Raw genomic sequence first — 12,950 nt, 5'->3', positions numbered from 1 at the left:
AAATCACGCAAAGTTCAGGAAGGAAGCACATATCAAAACAAAAACAAAAACCACTCACCACTATAAAGTTGATTCCAACTCATAGCGACCCTTTGAGTAGAAGTGTCGCCTTGGGTTCCTGGGACTCCAAATACTTAAAGGACCAGAAAGCTTCATCTTTCTCCTGGGGACCAGCTGGTCTATTTGAATTGCTGACTTTGGGGCTAGTCATACAAGGAATGGAGTGAGAATTAAATGCATCTCTAATCCTTTTATTCTTAAGAATGTACAAGAAAACAAATAGAAGAAAATGTAAACATTGACAACCCTGGAGGGTAGGGCCACAGGTCTTAATTATAATGTTCTTCTCACTTCCCTGAGCGTTTGCACCATTACATCATTTTAAGAGAAGTTTCCTCTTTTGATGTCAATGGCCTTTGACAAGCTCTCCGTTCAAGCAGAGTAAAGGGGGTAATCTGACTTTCACGGTTGGGCTGTACTAAGGAAAGATTAGCGACCATGCTGCAAGCCAAGATTCACAGTTTATGAATGGTTTTCTTCTCTGTTGATTTGCATTAAGGATGCTATAAGAACGGTATTGCACTCTGATCTCCATTCCTTCCACTTTAATAAAAATTCCCTTAGATGATTGGCTTTCGGTTGTAAATAAAAAAGGACTACAAAGGCTTATTATTGAATACCACAACTAATTAATTTAGCTCCATTTTTGTAGCATTTAATCCTTCCATCCATGCTCCCACCTTCAAGACTGAGCCCACGTTGATGCCCACTATCCTGTAATGTTGCTGGGTTTTAGCATGGGTTTGATTTAGAAACACTTGAATTTAGTTCACAATTTTTATAATTTACTAGATTACTGTTTGAGCGAGAAAACACACCTTCAAATTCAAATATATTGTGTTAGGTGCTTTATGGGACAAAAAAGGGACTCTTAGCAAATATAACCTCAGGAAAACATTTATTATGTCTTAAATAGGACAAGACAAAAATGATTTATCTGGACTGAGGGGACTGTTAGTGTGAGGTCATAATGGCATTCAGAGTGTCCAGAGAACTATGGCTTACCTAGGACATGGGAGGTCAAAGGAAACTGTCTCAGAAGCATGGTAGGTGACTGACCGATCAATACATCACAGCTGCTGGGGGCACGGTGGGTGACAAAAATGGGAATGAGACCGTGATTGGGACATATATGTGATGCTCAATAGGAGCGTTTCCAAGACAGGTCCAGGGCCCTCCAACGAAGACAGCCCAGGCATGACTCATGATTATGTGATCACAGTACCGGAGTCTTCATCGAGGACACACCCAGGCAAGCCCATAGGTGAGACTGCTCCTGCCAGGGCTGGTTAAGGGAGTGGAAGTAACCCACTTTCTAAAGCATTCTGCCTGAGGGCAAGATTGTTCCCTTTACCAGTTAATAGTCAGGAGGTATTAAAAACAAAACCAAATTCCCTTCCATTGAGTGGATTCCAACTCATGGTGACCCTATAGGACAGGTAGAACTGCCCTTTTGGATTTCTGAGACTGTTAACTCTTTCCAGGGGAAGGAAGCCTCATCTTTCTCCTCAGGAGCACTGATGGTTGCCAACGGCTGACCTTCGGGCTAACTGCCCTGGGTATACCCACAATGCACCAGGCTTCTTCTGAATGAATGCAGTGAAGGCTTAATGCTTGTGGAGACAGGATGGCGCTTCCATAATTATCTGTAGCCTGCAAATTCGTCCTCCAGATTTAAACGCTAATACTAGAAACTTTTGTATTAAGTCCTAATAATAAAATTACAAGACAACACAAAGAAAAACATTCTGGAGAAAGGAGCTCATCAGCATGATGAAGCCCAATGATATGCAAAAGCAGCTCATCTCCCTGAAGGGCATGCCCAGACAGATCCCTGGGGGACAGGGTGAAATTGCTCCTCTCTGCTCGGCCACAGTGTCCCAGCAAACACTGAGGGCAGAGTGTTTTGCAAACTCATATTCTGTGTAACTGAGTTGATTGTGACTTAAAGGGACCTTATAGGACTGGGAAGAACTGCCTCTTTGGGTTTCTAAGGCTTTAAATCTTCAAATCACTGATTTTTCAGAGCGGCCAATATTCAGAGTCACCAACACATTATGGCTCCTAGGCATTTTACATTACTGATTATACATCTCAATGGAGGCTAAATGGATGTGGAGACTCACAATGAATGGGAGGTTCCTCTGTAAACCCTTGATTAGAATTTAAGTTCTAATACAACATATTCTTGTATGTCGGCAAATTTTGAGGCTCTAGCCTACCTGTGTGAAAATTTGCTAACACATAAGGAGAAACAGACAGATCTTTACTCATTCTATCATTTTTTGTGTTAATATAATAATACAGAATATGATCAAGTCAGGTTTTAAACTAGATCCTAGCTCTGCCCTTTACTGTATCTTATTGCACCAGTTATATCCCTTTCCTGTGTCTCAATTTAACTTTTTAAAAATAGAATATTTTTACCTTGTAGATTATTAAAAAGCAACACAGATAATACCCAAGCAAGATGGCCTATAGTAACCACCCAAACTGTAGTTCACGTCTTAATATAGTGTAACTCTGAAGAAAGGTCTCCTTCTGCCCTGTACCTAGAAACACTGCACTGAGCTACTGGGCTCTTAGTTCAATGGCAATTACAGGGCCACGAAGGTAGAATTACACACGAGAGCTGCATGCGGTTAAATGAAATACTACACATGGTACTTGTGTAGGTTCTGGAATGCAGTGAATGTTCACTGATTGTTAACAGCTAATAGTTGCCTCAGGCTGCAAATATTTGGTCTGGATCTTTATAGAAGATATCCACTCTTCACCTTACACTATTTCACTATTCGTTGCATCTGGGAACTCGGGATCTGGCCCTAAAGAGCTAGCAGCTCATCCGTACAGAACTGAGCATCACACAAAGAACAGCTTCTTTTACTGCAGTGGTCTCAGGTCTCTTCTTCCATTGTCTTCTCTAGCCACCACCAGCCATGTACCTGGAACATACAAGGTCTTCGTTTACTAAGCATCTTGAAAAGCAATTGAGGACTTACCAATTTTCCATTTAAAATAATTCTATGTACTCATAGGAGTACTTATGAGTATGATATTTCAATCAGAATCCCCAAACAATTTCATAACTGAAAGAAGTAGATCTAAAAATATATATTTTTTTCTATTAGATTCTTAACACTTCTTTTGCTTCCTCCAGAACTCTTTTCTTTGAAATAATACTTAGCAAATCTCATGTTTGTAATAAGCTGAAAATTGAGTTCTCTAATAGACTACACAAGAAAATAAATTAATTCAGTTGGTTTGAAACCTAACAAACATGATTAACATCCTCAGAATTGCCAAACTCATTCAAGCTTACTGGCATCGACTTAATTACTACTCATAATGTTTTCTAAGGACAGAGTGTAGCTGCCATGTGGGTTTCTGATACTACACATCTTCACAAGGGGAGGAAGTCTCACCTTTTTACCATCGAGTGGCTGGTGGTTTCAATCTGCTCATCTTGAGGTTAGCAGACCAACATGTATTCCACTCTGCCATTCAGGATCCTACATCAGAATTTATACTACTATTTTTTCCTCTTGTTTACTTTTCCTTTGAAGTTTAACTGAGTTTAAATCCAGAGGCAATGATAATTTTAGGATTATCGAAGTGTGATTTAGTGACTTAGTGCTGTGTACCTATTTCTTATATGACCGATATGCCAGTGCAGACTTTTCCCTGGAAGGAGGGGTCAGAATGGAAGTAGAGTTGGTTTGAATTCAAGACTACTGAGGTGTGTGCTGTATCATGTTATGTCTGAGCTTACTAGAGTTTTATTCTTTAACAGTTTTATTGGCATAAAATTCACATATATAATTCAACAGTTCAATCACATCAAAAAGAGTTGTATAATCATCACCACAATCAGTTTTGGAACATTTTATTTTTCCTTGTACTCATTGTTATTAGCTCAGTATTTGCCCCCCGCTCCCCCTGAAATATCCCCAAGAAACCATTAATCCAGTTATTGTTTCCATAGATTTACCTATCCAGGATTTAATATACAAAAGATGATTTTAAAAAAATCAGCAAAGTAAAACACAAAAACATCTAATCTAATAGAAAGCAGAAATATTAAAAACCAGAACAAATTAAATTGAAGCAAAAAGATAAAATGACAGGTGCTAAACTTCAACCAAATGTACCTGCAACAATCCCCCCCACCCCAGCCCCTGCCCCAGTGTACTCTGTACATTAGCAAGGCCATTCACACCCCGGTCTATGGTCAGAGGGATTCACCAGAGGCTTAACCCACATGTATTTCCCATTCGCCTTTCTTGTTAGAACTGAAACCATTTAACAATAGGTCACAAGGGATATCAAATGATAAAATGCTACATTTCAACCTAACTACAGTCTATTCCACAATACTCTCTGACAAGAAGGCGTTCACACCCCTCAGCTATCATCAGACTGAAGCTATGTGTGGTCCCTGAAAATGGGGTTCGGGTTTCCACTGTCACCCATCACCTTCTACAAATCAGGGCTTCGCAATTTCAACTCTGATGCTATACCTTCCTTTAGATTAGGATTAGATTATTTACAGTTCTTGGCTCCCACAGGCTGCTTCTTCCAAGTGGACTTCACTGATACCTCACTTAGAGGTCTGCTTGTCTGAAAACAAACCTTTAAGACCTGAGCCTCTTCCTCCTGAAAGCCTGGCACCATCTAGTTTCCTCACCACATTTTGCTACAGCATCGCATCTTCAGGGACCTCTTCATGAGGGTAGGAGTCAAGCAGGCCCATGTCAGAGGACTAGTTGTTCTCAGATGGGGCAGGAATTAAGTGCAAGCCCAACATCCATGTGTATATCTATAGTTTATATTTGTCTCTGGTTGACCTCAGAAACAGCATTGCTATTTTATGTTAGAGAAAGTTATCCACCATCCCCCTGGGGCATCACTTCTGTGGCCACTGAATCCACGGTGACTCCTAAGGACCCTACATTCCTTAGTAGAACTGGCCCTGTGAGTGTCTGGGACTGGGACTCTGCCAGAGTAGAAAGCTGGACTCTTCCCCTTCAGAGTTAGCTGGGGTTTTGAACTGTGTACTTTGAGGTTAGCAGCCCACTGCATAAGCATTATGCATCGATGGTGTCATTAGTTTGGTCAGTGATATACAATTTAATACGCTGTTAAGAAAAGGAAAGTATGTGAGCATATGGCAGCTCTGAGCTGCAATACATGGAGTGTTAACTTATAGAGATTAAATTCTTAAATGATTTACACAAACAATAGGGGATGGTGAAAACTTTCAATAGTATTCCATTACAATGACAGAGCCATACTGTTCAGATTAATACATATAATAATGATGGAAAGAAGGCATTCATAGAGTTTTTAGATTGCATTTGAAGTAAAACCTGATTTGTATAAGCCCTCCTTCTCTCTTTTAAAAAAATAACCTGTGTAGTTATTGCTTCAACTGACACCCCAAAGACTAGGAGGGAACTAGGAAAAATTGCAGTTGACTATTGCCGGGTGCCTAACCACGCTCTTTCATTATTTAATATAATGTCAGTAACTGCTAAGAAATGCATAATCCAACTTGAGCTTTCATTAGCCAAAGGATTACTTTGAGTGAAAAGAAAAAGCTATAAAGGGAAAAACGTGATATTGGAGAGGCACGATAAAGGATTTAGAACAATTGCCCAAGACTATTTCCACTCTGGATAGAATCTTCAGAGATTTTTTTTCTTATTACCTTAATCATAGTCCACAAAACATATGCAGATCACAGTAATATGAAGTTGGGAGGAAGATCACTACATTTTGTTTTTGTTGATTTGACTTGGATATCTCAGTGAATCAGACAGTGTTTAATTTGGAAATAACAACTGAAACTAAAAGTGGACCTTGTAAAGACAAACACTCGCATGCATTCTTTATTTCTATTAGTGAAATCAACAGTGACCAATGGCACACACTTGGGAAGTATCCTTCCCTCTTGCCCTCATCCGCTCCCATGTCGAAATGTCAAATGTGGCTGAGAAGCCTATTCTACCACATTTTCTGTTGTACACCTGCTCTGCCACTAGTTCCAGCCATAATTTCCTAGCTCTTCTCCTTCTCCACTGAGCATTCTCCCTTCCACCTTTGACATTGTCTCTAGGATTATTAGCTCTAATGTCAAGGCAAATCTTGTCACTGACTTGAAGAAAATCCTTCAAATATTTGCCATTGCAGGAAAAGTCCAAAATGGCTTGGCTTTTTGCCCTTGGCTGGTCCGCACCCACCTTTCATTGCTGCCCTAGTTCTTAGGCTGGAAGGTGCGCTGGTGGAGCAGTGAATTACACAGTGAACTGCCAACTCCATGCTCTGAGAGTCAAGCCCACCTGCCGCTCTGAAGGAGAAAAATGAGGCTGTGAAGGTTTAGTCTCAGAAACCCAAAGGGGTGGTTCTACTCTGTCCTCCAGGGTAGCTATGAACTGAGTTGACTCAGGAGTTTGGTGCTGAGTTTTGAACTCTTAGGCTTCATTATGGCGCTTTCATGTCCTTGATCTTGTTCTTGAAGTTTGCTCTTATGTTGTGAATCTCATCCCCTTGATCAAATGAGTGAATGTTTGTTGGTAAGCACAAGGTTGCTGGCTCATCAAACAGATGAGGCTTCTGTTCCTGTAAAAACAGACAAAGCCATGAGAACTCTGCCAAGGGCTACTAGGAATAGAACTGCACTCAAGGGCAGTGAGGTAGGGATATGTTTGTTTGTTTGTTTTAGAATTTCAAATGCGTGTTCCTTCAATTATTTAGCTGATACTTCCCAACATGTACTCTATTCCAACGATGATTTGGGGGCTATGAAGGTAGAGCCAGATAGATAGAACATGGTTCAATAGACCCCAATATCACAATCTTTACATCTTAGCATGGGAAAAAGAGGATGAGTAACAGAGAAGATGATCACAAGGTTCCATAGCTTCGTATGGCTATTTCACAGTATCTGGAAAGGAAATGTACCGAGTGCTGTGATAGAGACGGTCTATGGGACTTGTATTTGACAGGATGATTGGTTGTGCTGCGCTGAACAGTTAGAAAAGAGTTTAGAAAACTAAATGGTTAGAAAAGAGTCATGTAGACTCAAGGCACAGGCCTTTCAGGCGGACACCTTTGTAGGGAAATGTTCCAGGGAGACTCTGAGACGGAGGGGTGTTAATCAGTCCTAGGAACCGATGGTACTCTGGTGTGATTGGTGCAGTCCCTGATAGGGGGCAGCGTGTAAGGAAATTGTAGGGAGTAAAGACATGAGCTCTAGCAAACTAGAATAAGGAAGCTGTATTTAGTTACATGTGTGATGCAGAGCATTAGAGATTTATAGGTGGACGGCAGTGGGATCTGATTAAATATTAATGAAAAGTCTAGTTTCTGTATAGGTAATGAATTGGAGGGGAAGAAAAGTAAAATGAGGAACTTAGCTTGAAAGTGAATCAAAAGGGCACTGTGGTTACTCATTAGACTGCTCGCCACAGGTGGGCAGTTCAAGATCACCAGCCACTCCACAGGTGAAAAATGAGGCTTTCTACTTCCATAAGCAGTGGCAGTATCTGACACCTACAAGGGCAGTTCTACTCTGTTCCATAGGGTTGCTACACGTCAGCACTGACTCAATGGCAATGAACTTGGTTTTGGATGGGGGCCAGAGAAGAAACTGGAGTTAGACTCCAACAAAGTCCACAAGCAAACTTACTCTGACCCATAGTGATCATATAGGACAGAGTTGAACTGCCCACTTGATTTCTGAGACCAAATCTTAATGGAGTAGAAAGCTTTATCTTTTCCCCACTGAGCAGCTGGTGGCTTTGAAGCGCTGACCTTGGGGGTAGCAGCACAAGAATAATCCACTCTGCCACCAGAACCCCTCGGAGTTAAGCTAGTGTAAGTAAACATGGAGTTGTGTAAATATGAATATATTTATAAGGTGGATTATTGAGCTCCTTGTGATTCAGTGTGGGTGAGAGTAAAAGAGGATGTATGTAATGTAGGCAAAGGCCTAAAAAATAACTCTCATCTGGATGAGAGTTTAACTAGGTGGACTGCAACACTATTCAGAATGAGGGAGGATTCATTTGAAATCTAATCAAGAGTTTTGTTTTGGATAATTTAATTTTTAGTTTCTTTTAAGATGTCCCACTGGAAGTATCAAAGGGATAGTTAGTTATATAAATCTAGATCACGGATGTGAGGTCTTAAAGAAGTAAAATTATAAGTTACCAGCATGGAGCTATTATTTAAAACTATGGGAATGGATTCAATCTCCCAGGTAGAGAATGTAAATAGAGATGACAGGAGGTTAAGACCGCACTTTGAGAAGGTCTACTATGTATAATTTGAGAAAAGGTCGCGTCAGCAAATGAGTATTCTGGGAAGCGGGAGGCAAATCAAAAGAGTGTGATAGAGACGGAGAGATGTCAAGAAGGAGCAAAAGGTCAAACTGTGTTAAATATTCCCCAAAGTCAAGTATAATGGTGATAAAATACTGGCTTTTGATTTGGGCAATAAGGTAGTTATTGGTGGTCTTGACTCCAGTGGCGTTACAGAGACTTAAAACAGGATTGGATCGTGTTAAAAACAAATGGGAAACTGCTAAATTAAGTCAAAATGCAGATGTAATATTTATGAGAAGGTGTTTGTGGGGGGCCTGTGTGTGGGTGTGAAAAGGAGAACATGGAATGTGAACAGCCTCCCGAGGAAAGTACAGTTGGGAGGGAATGATGCTGGTAAAGACTAGAGTTTTTAAGATTATGTTAACAATGTTATCCCTTTAGAAAGGGTGAGTCTGAAGTTTTGAGAATTGTTGGGATGGACTATCTCTTGAGAATTGTGTTTGGGAGTCTAAGGAAAAAGTTGATGGACAATTCTTTCCTTTCATAGAAAGAGAAATATTTCCTCCTTGGAAACCGAGGAAGTTATAGTTAGACTTGTGGGTTTTGTTTAAAGATGATGAGAAAATTAATGTTTAAAGAATGGGGCCACCGGCTACAACAGTGAAGACGGGGATGTTTAGGTCTGGAAGGCCCTTCGTGTAATTAAATGAATGGAATTTGAAGAATTGTTTTAAGTGGTGCCCTTAGGGTGTGAGGGATTTAGAGAAATAAGTTTAACTTATCTTGATACATGGAAAAAATACATAGGGACTATACGACCCAGGCTCTTATAATTAGCTACATTAAATATATGAAAATTAATTTAAAATACAATAAATCATCCTAGTTTCATAATTCTTAAAGAAATATTTAAGAGCTATGATGTGAACTTTCCAAGCCTACCATAGAGCAGATGCCACCACATCATGACCACCATAGAGGAGAGTGTAGAACGGCTCCGGTGGGTTTGAGACTGTTAACGCTGCAGGAGTAGAAAGCCTCTTGTTTCTCCCAGGCATCTCCTGGTGGTTTCCAACTGCTGACCTTACAGATAGCTGCCCCATGTGTAACCCACCAGCCACTAGGGCTGCACTAGGTGGAGGCTTAGAGGAGGCATGTAATACCGAGTTGAGTTGTATAGAGTTGATTTAGGTACAACTGACTTTTTAATTACATAATTATGGGACAAGTAGAAAAAGGCAAGAGTTTCTAGATGATTTTCAGTGGAATGATCATATTAACAAACTATTATATTAACAGAATTCTAAACTGGATAAGGAATTAAAAGGGGAGAACTGATGGATAGTGGAGGAAAAGACAATTTGCTTGAGGTTATGGATAATATGAGGAATCACAGGGAGCAACAGAATGAAAAACTACAAGAATAAAATTATTGTGTTAGAGACTAGATGGACAAACTGTAAAGACAGATATGGTATAATTTTTAGTAATAACGGGTTTACTGATTGTGACTAAATGGGATTAAGCAGTTAGAGTAGAGATGTTAGATTAACTCTGGTCACCTAATCTCCCCTCCTTCCTTTTGCTAATAGCATCTTGGCATTCCATCAGAATATATGACAGCCCATTAAAAAATACCTTTCTTAGTTTCCCTTTAGTCTGTTTTTGCACATAGGAATCATTTTTGCAATGACAATGAATCAATTTTATGTAAATAACTTCCAGGTTATATATATTTTTCCCAAATTGTATCCAGTTTTATTAAAGATACTTTTTATAAACAATCATGGCATTCAGGCAGGACACAAGCAGATGATCGTTAACAGCATATTAAAACTTTTAAATCCCCTTCTTCAATGGACTACCAAAATCAGAAAGCCACTGTAAAACCCACTGAAGTCTTCAGCTGGTGCTCTGAACAGGGAAGGTTTAGAGTGAGGGTGGACATTTCACATTTAGTATGTTGTTTTAACAACTTTCCACGAGCCGATCCTGACTTTCAGAAAACGAAATGGGCACAGCAGAATTGCCAATCTGAACAAAGGTGCGCTGCTCCTTTGAGGGATGCTTTGAGGACGGCGTCACTGGAAAGTCCAGATCGCGGATAAACTAACAACCAATGTTTCGAAGTCAGGTCCCAACAGGTGTGTGGGTTTGTGGGAGTGAAGTCTGTGCTGAAGGCAGAGGATAGAAGAGGGGTGGAGGATGTCAAAGCGAAGCTGTACTTTCCCCCTTACAAGGTATTTGTGCCAAGGTGGCTAACGTGGGTCATGTCAGGGAATCCCTCCTCCTGGGACCCCAGAGGGAGTCTCTCAAAACTAGCAGGGAAAAGTGTTGTCTTCCACTCCATCCAGCTTTGGAGACAGCCTATTGACATTTGCCCCTCCCCCCAAAACGCCACAATGAAGTGTTCTGTGTGCTGACAACATAGCTTAAAAAAACTAAAACAAAATTCTGCATTTTTATAAAACTTGATAAAAATAGTATTTCAAACTGTACAGTCACCAGAAGTACACAGTTATCAAAAATGCGCACACTTCACTTAGCATCTCCAGCACCTTCCGCTCTCTGTGCCTGGTCTGTTTTGGCGTCTTCATTTTCCGCAGGGTTGTTCCCGTCCTTGCCAGCATCAGCTTTCCCCTTTTTCCCTTTAGGTACCTTCTCTCCTTTCTTCGCAGGAGCCTTTTCCGGCTTCGGCTCTGGTTTTGGAGGAGCGGGTTTAGCAGATAACCTTGCTGATCTCCTCTGAGGCTCATCCTTCACCGTGGCTTTATCTCCCTTAGCATCCCCTTCAGCCTTTCTCTTGGGCATGGTGAGGACGGCGGCGGGGCGCAGGCGCTGGAAGAGGGCAGGCGGCGACGGGGCGCAGGCTATGGTGGATCTAGGCGGCGTTCTCGCCTCTTCTTCACACTGCTCGGGCTCCCCAGGGTTATACATTTTACAAACAGTCCACACATGGATTAAGAAGCTCGCTGAAAATCGGCTCCTGCTTGACGTGATAGCTGAGGGACTTGTGAATTGCTAGGTGACAGGAATGAGGACATGGTAAAGTAGATTATGGCTGATGTAGTTAGGCTAAAATGTAATATTTTATCATTTGATACCCCTTTTGACCCATTTTAAAGTTGTTTCATTAAAAAAAAAAGTGGAGAAGTCCCAAACTCACTGCCATCAAGTCAAACCTCCCAAGAGTTGGTGAGAGTGGTCGACTCAGAGTTTGAAAGCCTGGTCTTTCTCCCATGAAGGGGAAATGCAGGTGGCTTAAGTCACGGGGAATCCCCTCTAGACCTAGGAGGTGAATCGCTTTATTCTCATGCCAAATGCACTAGAAGTGGATTATTTTTGATGTAGTTAACTTAAAATTTAGCACCTTATCATTTGATTTCCCTTTTGATCCATTTTGAATTTGTTCTAATGGTTCTGCTTTCTTTTCCATTGAGTTTTTTATTTGTCTTACCTTGTTATCTAATGTTTTCTACTGTATATGAAGTCCAAGATGGGTAAATCGATAGAGACAGTAACAGGTGTAATGGCTCCCTCAGGATGTGGCAGGGGAGGTTGGAGGGAAATGGAGCTAATAACACTGAGCACACAAAGAGAGAATGCTCTAAAACTGACTGTGCTGATAATTGTACAATTCTCCTTGATGTGACTTAGTTATTGGATTTTATTATATGCCAAAAAAATTTAAAAATCATTCCTACGCTTAAAAGAGAAACAGAGAGAGAAATGATCTGCATTTTAATTTTATTCTCTCTTCCCAGAAGTTCTGCTCACTAGGGTCAGGAAACTGGTAAGTAAGTTTTCATCATGCTTTGTGGGGCAAGAAAAATTTGTGACTTGGGATCTTCACATGATTTTGTGAACATTAGGCATAGTGGTGATAAAATTTTTACCTGGGAAAAAATAAGCTCTGTTTCCACTGAGCTACTCTATGGTATGAGGAATTGAGATTGCTTGCTCAGCCTTTGCATGTTGCCACAGAGTGGTCTCCTGAGGCAGCAGCCCTATAAAACATTGCATGGTGAAGTTCACACATACACACACACACACACACAATCCCACCTCCCCTGCTCTTTGAAAGATCAATCTAATGGTGATATCTCCCTTGCTCTTGTGACCCTTCCAATATTACAGGTATCAAGAATAATACTTCTGTGTTTGCCTGTTTTCACAGTGATGCTGTCTACCATAGGAGGGCAGGGACTCTACCTATTTTTTCATCTTTGCAACCGCAATGTCCAAGAAATGAAAGGAGCAATTTAATATAATTTTGAGTGCCAACAAGAACATGGGATTGTGCTAATTTGTTAGAAGGATGAATAACACAGTGTGTCTTTTTCAAAGAACCTACAGAGCAACCACAAAACCATAAGAGGAGAGGGCAGCCAGGAAAACGATGAGGTGAACCAGCTCAGAAAAAGGTTTCTAATTCTGCACGATGATAAAAAGAGATGTTAATACGAAGAAGAATTTGGGGACGCTTACAACTCTCGAAAACAACTGCATAATATTATCAGTACTTGCATTTGCCCACAGGTATCTCAAACTTAAAATATCACT

The 12,950-nt window shown here is 40.7% G+C and overlaps 1 pseudogene; it reads right to left on the bottom strand.

Annotated features, from left to right (window-relative positions):
- Positions 1-10,925: 10,925 nt before the first annotated feature.
- Positions 10,926-11,198, bottom strand: LOC142456487 (non-histone chromosomal protein HMG-17 pseudogene; annotated as a pseudogene).
- Positions 11,199-12,950: the final 1,752 nt, after the last annotated feature.

Source organism: Tenrec ecaudatus, chromosome 9 (assembly GCF_050624435.1).
Source record: "Tenrec ecaudatus isolate mTenEca1 chromosome 9, mTenEca1.hap1, whole genome shotgun sequence".
Classification (NCBI taxonomy): Eukaryota; Metazoa; Chordata; class Mammalia; order Afrosoricida; family Tenrecidae; genus Tenrec; species Tenrec ecaudatus.
This window is presented reverse-complemented; position numbering and strand designations above follow the sequence as displayed.